The sequence below is a fragment of the Poecilia latipinna genome, unplaced genomic scaffold, assembly GCF_001443285.1.
Source record: "Poecilia latipinna isolate Pla-1442-1.1 unplaced genomic scaffold, P_latipinna-1.0 Scaffold413, whole genome shotgun sequence".
Taxonomy (NCBI): Eukaryota; Metazoa; Chordata; class Actinopteri; order Cyprinodontiformes; family Poeciliidae; genus Poecilia; species Poecilia latipinna.
In genome coordinates this window covers 54472-60471 of record NW_015113029.1, presented here as the reverse complement: position 1 = coordinate 60471, position 6000 = coordinate 54472, and the positions used below count along the sequence as shown (strand labels likewise).

Here is a 6000-nt window from a genome sequence, read left to right as displayed (position 1 = left end):
AAATGACACAACGATAAAAATCGTCAAAAATCATATGTCATTTTATCCAGATCAAGCCTTAAAACAAGTTCAGTTCATATTTAACACTTGCTCAAATGTTATCTGTTATAACCCAAAATCCTCTGTAATAATTGCTATTTTGCTATGTATGTTGTTTGTTTTTGTCATTCAGCAGTTCTAACATAATTTCCCTTATTTCAGAACAAGCATCCATCTGAAATGGCCAGAATAGTCTGAGGAGATATACACCGTAAAAACATTTCTTTCTGTCTCCAACAACCTCTTTTGGTGTGGGAGCAGAGACGTCTAAGTCACAATGGAGGCTGATTCAGTTTGCTCACTGGTCAAACTGGTTTCATCGGGCTCCAGCTTTTAACCACTCGGTTCTTGGAAAACACAGAACATGTCTTCCGCTCTCCCTCTCTGAGCGCCAGCAACGACAGCATGCATGGACTTGTGAAATTCTTTCTTTTTTTTTTTTGTTGCTCCATGTTAAACACTTGTGTGATATAATCTCCACATTCTTAGCAAGAAAAATGCTGGGTTTCAGCTTCCACAACACCCCAGTTGTTGTTATTTATTTAGGCTGATACTAAAGCCGCTCTCTGAGTCATCACACAGCACAAACACACTGAATATGTTGTAAATGTTTTCTCCTTGCCGCCGGTTTCTTGTGTTGTCACGTGAGTCATCTCAGGTGAGAGAGACGACAAGGAATGGAACAATTTAAATATGGTTGTTCCTGTCTGGGGCGTGTTTCCGGATCAGCTGTCTCTGTTCTCTCCAACCGTTTCGACAATACCAAGCGGAGCTAATTTGAATAAAGTTGTGACCTAGTGTTTAACTTACTCTGAAAGTGACTCACCCTCTAAAATAACAGTTGCTCCTTTGACAGGTACTTTTAAAGTTTTTTTTTTTTTAATTTTTATGTTTGATCATTTTTGATGACGCTAAATCCGGGTACATTTTTGTAAAAGTTCATTATAAGCCATAACCCATTTGAAATTGTTTGCTTTGATATGTTGAGGTGTACAGTTAGCAGTTAATTACTTTTTAAGACTATCACTTTGCTTTGGATTAAACCTCACAATCTGAGAGTGCTGTAATCTTACCTTGTAATGTAATCCTTTAATCTCAATGCACATTTTGTGCCATCAAACTACAGAGCATGTTAGGGAAGAACGGCTAAATAGGGACAACGCTGAGGTACAATACTGCCACCTAAAGGTGACCATGGGTATTTTAAAAGCCATACAGACCAAGTTACTCGGTTTATGTTCTTTCAGTTTTGTTCTAGAAAGAGTATTTATAAAGTAACAAGTTCTAAAACGACTTTTCTTTGATCTGCATTGTCTCCAGGAGTGAGCTGGAAATGTATGGTTTTTTTGTTTTTGTTTTTCAATACCAAAATAATTCAACAGAAAATAAGTAAACTTCTCAGTACCCAGATCTAAGTACTATGAAACAACTGTGGAGTAACGTGGAAAGGAAGGGAGCATAAGAGAGAGAGAGAGTAAAGAGGGCTCACATTGTTAAGTGTGACTTATTATTATTTTTTTCTTGACTGATAACTTTCAGATATTCAGACATAATGTGTTATGCGTTTCCTTTCATGAAGAGCTAGGCTATATTCAAAGACTGCTACTTTCTCAGACAAACTTTCGGTTCTGGATTCCCTTTTGACACGTCGAGGAAAGAATTAGGCACCAGAGCTCCATCCCATCTTTAGTCACTTTTGTTTTAGCCTTTTCATCATCACAAGCGCTGACACTCGTTCATAGTTTTGGTATTTAGTACCTGCAAACATTGATGATCTGCGATTGATGCAGGAGTAGACAGAAGATTAATGGCTTCTGGTGCAAAACATAATTAACACAAGGATGCGATTTGTTTTCGTCTAGTCAAATTTAGCATATAGGTTCCTATAAAAAAAAAAAAAAAAGCATAAACACTCTGAGAGTAATTGGTTCCCCCAGCTTTCCAGGCAACTATATTTGGTTTAACACTGTAATCCTTATTTGCTGCATTAGGAAACATAAAGCTCCATTCACTCTGCCCATGGACTGCTTCGCTCTGTGTGGGTTTACTGCGAATAATCTCATACAAATGCACGAGTCATGCTTCCACGAGATTATAGATGGCACAGCGAAGTACATAAGGAGGATCAGACGAGGAAAAAGAGCGGCTGTCTGACCCCGACTGAGGTCACGTCTCAATAGGGGGAACTCGATGTAAAAGCGGCAACAGCCCAAGAGCTCACGATAATCTGTCACATCACATGCGGCTCAATTTCAGCTCGTTCTGCGGAAAGTCTTGAAGCATAATTATCCTGCCTGTCAAACATCGATTTGCCATCGTTGTCACCGAGCGACTGTAGCGTCTAATCGACTGGCGTGCTGCAAAACGCAGATGTAAATGGAGCCGTTCATCCGTCTTATACTTTCTGCTCAAACAATTCTTTGAAAAGAATTGTTTGAGCAGTAGATGAGATAGATGTGAGCTCATTAATCCTAAATAATCCCAAAAAAAGTCCCAAACAAATGATGCAGAAAGAATTCTACCCTCCTTTTCTAAGCGGTTCTGCAACCTGTGACTACTTATCTGACCACCATGGTTCAAGGGTGGATCTGTTTTTAACAAAATGTAAGGTTAATTTAAACATAGAAATAAATAGATTTTTAATGACATGTTTTTTTTTTATTATAATTATTTTACAATCTTTGTTTATTTATTTCATTTTAGTCTTCAATGAGTATATTTTATGACATAGTGAGTTGGTAATAATTTGTTTTAATTGGAATGTATGATGCATACAGCATGTCTGTTACAACCACAAACTTCCATGTTAGTGTCGTTTTATGAGAAGGATATTTAGGTTTAGATGTTTAATGATTTCCTAGCACTGTCCCGCCTCACAGAAGTAGCGCAAAGGCTTTATTTTCAAAAGAAAAAAAAAAAGATAATGCTGGAATGCTCATGCTTGTAAACGCAGTTTGCTTTGAACAAAACAGAACAACTTAAAATCCCATTGCAATTTATCCGACCAGTTCCCTGAGCTGAAATGACCAAGTCGTCGTCAGTGTGCTCTCATAAAGCGGTCGCAGAAGAGTCCTCCATTTTGCCGATTGAATTTACGTCATGCAAATGGGAAATGATGGCGCCACAACACAACAGTGCTACTGTCTATTAGATTATGTATGCAGGGAAATGTCAACATTATGTACTTCGTATCCGTGTTGATGTTGTCGGCATGCGATGCATCAGTGAGGCCTCTGAAATAATCCACGCTTACTCCCCACCTAATCTCTTATGACAGATGGATGTTTTTTTTAAAACAGGTAGAAGTTGTGCGAGCGTGCTGATCTGCGGTTTCCTGCAGATCCCTGGATAACTCGGCTCAGTTTTAGGGATCATGAGAGGTGTTTTGACCTGCTAGAGGTTTATACCTGTTGGCACAAATACAGCAGGAGGCACTGAGTCTGCCTGCCTCTCGCTGCGTGTTTTGCTCCGTCATGTTTGCATGCTTTAAGTGTGAGACAGCCCCACAGAACACTTTTTTTTTTTTTTTCCCAGAGAAAAGATATAGAGCTGGAGTCAAAAATTTAAAACATTAACCTAGTTTTTTTTTTTTTTTTACAACTCAGATGCATTTAGTGTGATATAAAGTATTTCAAAATGCTTTTAGAGAAATATTTCATGGCAAAGCCATTTTTTTCCAGCTCTTTTACATATTTCTCATTTGTCCTGACACCGTGGAAGTGAAGTTTTTATCATGAGCTGGAAAGGATGACGGTAATGAAAGAAAGTAACAAACTATGTAGAAGAATGGTCATAATACTCTGTTTTTTTTTTAGGTTTTTATTTTATTTTAATCGTAGGCTCTAACTTTTTTAACTTTTGTGTGTTGTGCCGTGTCACCTCCAGATGGTTTTCACGGGAATGACCCGACGGGGGACACTTACAGTCATGGGGACGAGCACCAAAAAGCCAGTCCCATGAAATATATAATTGAGTTTTATTATGCTGCTGTCATATTTATGGGGAGGAGTAGGCGAGACTAGAACTCAGAGATGAACAACTGCAAATATCTACGCTACAAAACGACAACAAAAAAAATTATAAAAATGTCTTTAACCCCTTTCACAAAATACTTCAGTGTGGAAACCCTCCAGGTGTCCACATTGGTTTTTTTGAGTGTTGAAGTCATCATCACATCATTATAATAACAAAAAAAGCTGCTTAAAGTATAGCACTCTCTAATGCATCAGTCACTCTTAAGACTGTTTCTGTGTCTATTTAATGTTTCCTAACCTTCTGCTGCAGTAGTTAAGCCTTTTAGAAGCAGCTTTGCTAGTTCTGTATTCCCCCTGAAATGGACCAGAATCATATGAAAGTACAATTTTGGTGACTTTTTGAAAATTCAAACAATAATGCAATAACACATCCATCACAAATCAACTGATCTATGACGCAAAGTGTTTGACCTGCCTGTCAAACGGTCAGCTGGCATCTCCCACCTCTGTTACAGATATATCTCCCTTCTCTTCCCATTAGAAGTATTAGACTCTTGGATTATCTTTTTTTTTTATTTCTTTGGCTGCAGGGAAAACTAATAAAATGTTAGGAAAGGACCCCCCCCCCCAAAAAAAAAAAAGACAAAAAATGATCACAAAAAGTTACAATCATACAAATATATGTTAATTTATTGATTAATATATCAGAATAAGACATTTCCCTTTAATTCATGTAGAGGTTGTAGAAATGTACACAGGTCAAAGTGGAGAGAGGGTGAATCGAGGGCTTGTCTCTGTAGATACTGAGAGGGAGTCGTCCTTAAAGAGCCAAAGTATGCATGCTTAAAAAAACACAGAGTCTGGAAAATTGTTAGATAGCCTTATGGGTTTGCTTGATCTCCTTGAGTGCAGGCTGGTAGTTCTTGTTGCATATTGCTGGTCTTCGGTTTTTGCTTCTCTTTCACTGAAGGGTGTTCAAGAAAGCCGGTGCACGAGGATCGTTGGCGTGTCTTTGGGCTCTTGGCGAGAGCAGTCCAACATGTGGCTTAAATCCCTGGTTACACTCGTGAAGCATCTTAGAAGTCTGTCCTGCTCTCTAACCACAGCCAAGGCCTTTTAAGAAGGAAAAACAAACGAAAAAAAAAAAATAATAAAAATGTCATGGCTTTCTTTGTTGGTTTGTTGAATAAAAAAGTAGGAGTTAGTGTTTTTTTGTTTTTTTTGGAAGACAACACGATTGGTCTGAGAGAGCGGGAGAGAAGTCAAACGTCTGTAAGGGGGCGGTGAGGGAAGAGGGGCTATTAGGGCAAACGCCCGCAGTGAGGCAAAGCATTGCCCCCACAACAATGCATCACTCATTTAACACACAGCTTACCCACGCGGCGGAATTCGCTTTGGATTCGTCTTCGCTCAGGATTTCATACAATTGTGGATACAACAGTGCTGACCGAACACATTAAACACATTTATAAATGATAGAAACGCACCGAACAGGAGCAGCTTTTCTGCCTTCCGCTGAGAGATTTGCATTACCAGAGGCAAACAAACAAACAAACAAAAACCTTTTAACAGAAATGGCAACACGCATAAGCTCATTTCAGAGAATAAAAAAAAAAAAAAAAGACAGAGAAAAAGCATACCAGATATACAAACACTGTATTATTGACAGAACAAGCACCAGTCCATTCATTTTACACATTAGGACAGATGTTGTTGCCCAGAAGCACGCTTTTTTTTATTTTTTATCTCAAACTGAGATTCCACACATTTCTAAAATTCCTAAGTACACTTACAAGAACAAGCAGAAGCAAACCTGCAGCAAAGTCTCATCTACAGCTTTGAATATTTAAAATTCCCAATTACACCACCCTTGGCAATGTGTCAGGACCGATTATTTCTTTGACATCCAGGTCATTTAATTGGCTTAATCTGCCCTCTAAGTATTTTTGTCACCACACAATGTTGTCATTTTGCTGGGCATTTCTTC

The 6000-nt window shown here is 38.5% G+C and overlaps 1 protein-coding gene across 3 annotated transcripts in view; it reads right to left on the bottom strand.

Moving 5' to 3' along the window:
- Positions 1 to 4685: 4685 nt before the first annotated feature.
- fgf11b (fibroblast growth factor 11b) overlaps positions 4686 to 6000 on the bottom strand; it is a 36404-nt gene continuing 35089 nt past the window's right edge. For all 3 annotated transcript variants that reach the window (XM_015037637.1, XM_015037638.1, XM_015037639.1), the window contains exon 6: positions 4686 to 5126. The gene's annotated coding sequence lies outside the window, so the exon portion shown is untranslated. The remainder of the gene's footprint in view (positions 5127 to 6000) is intronic.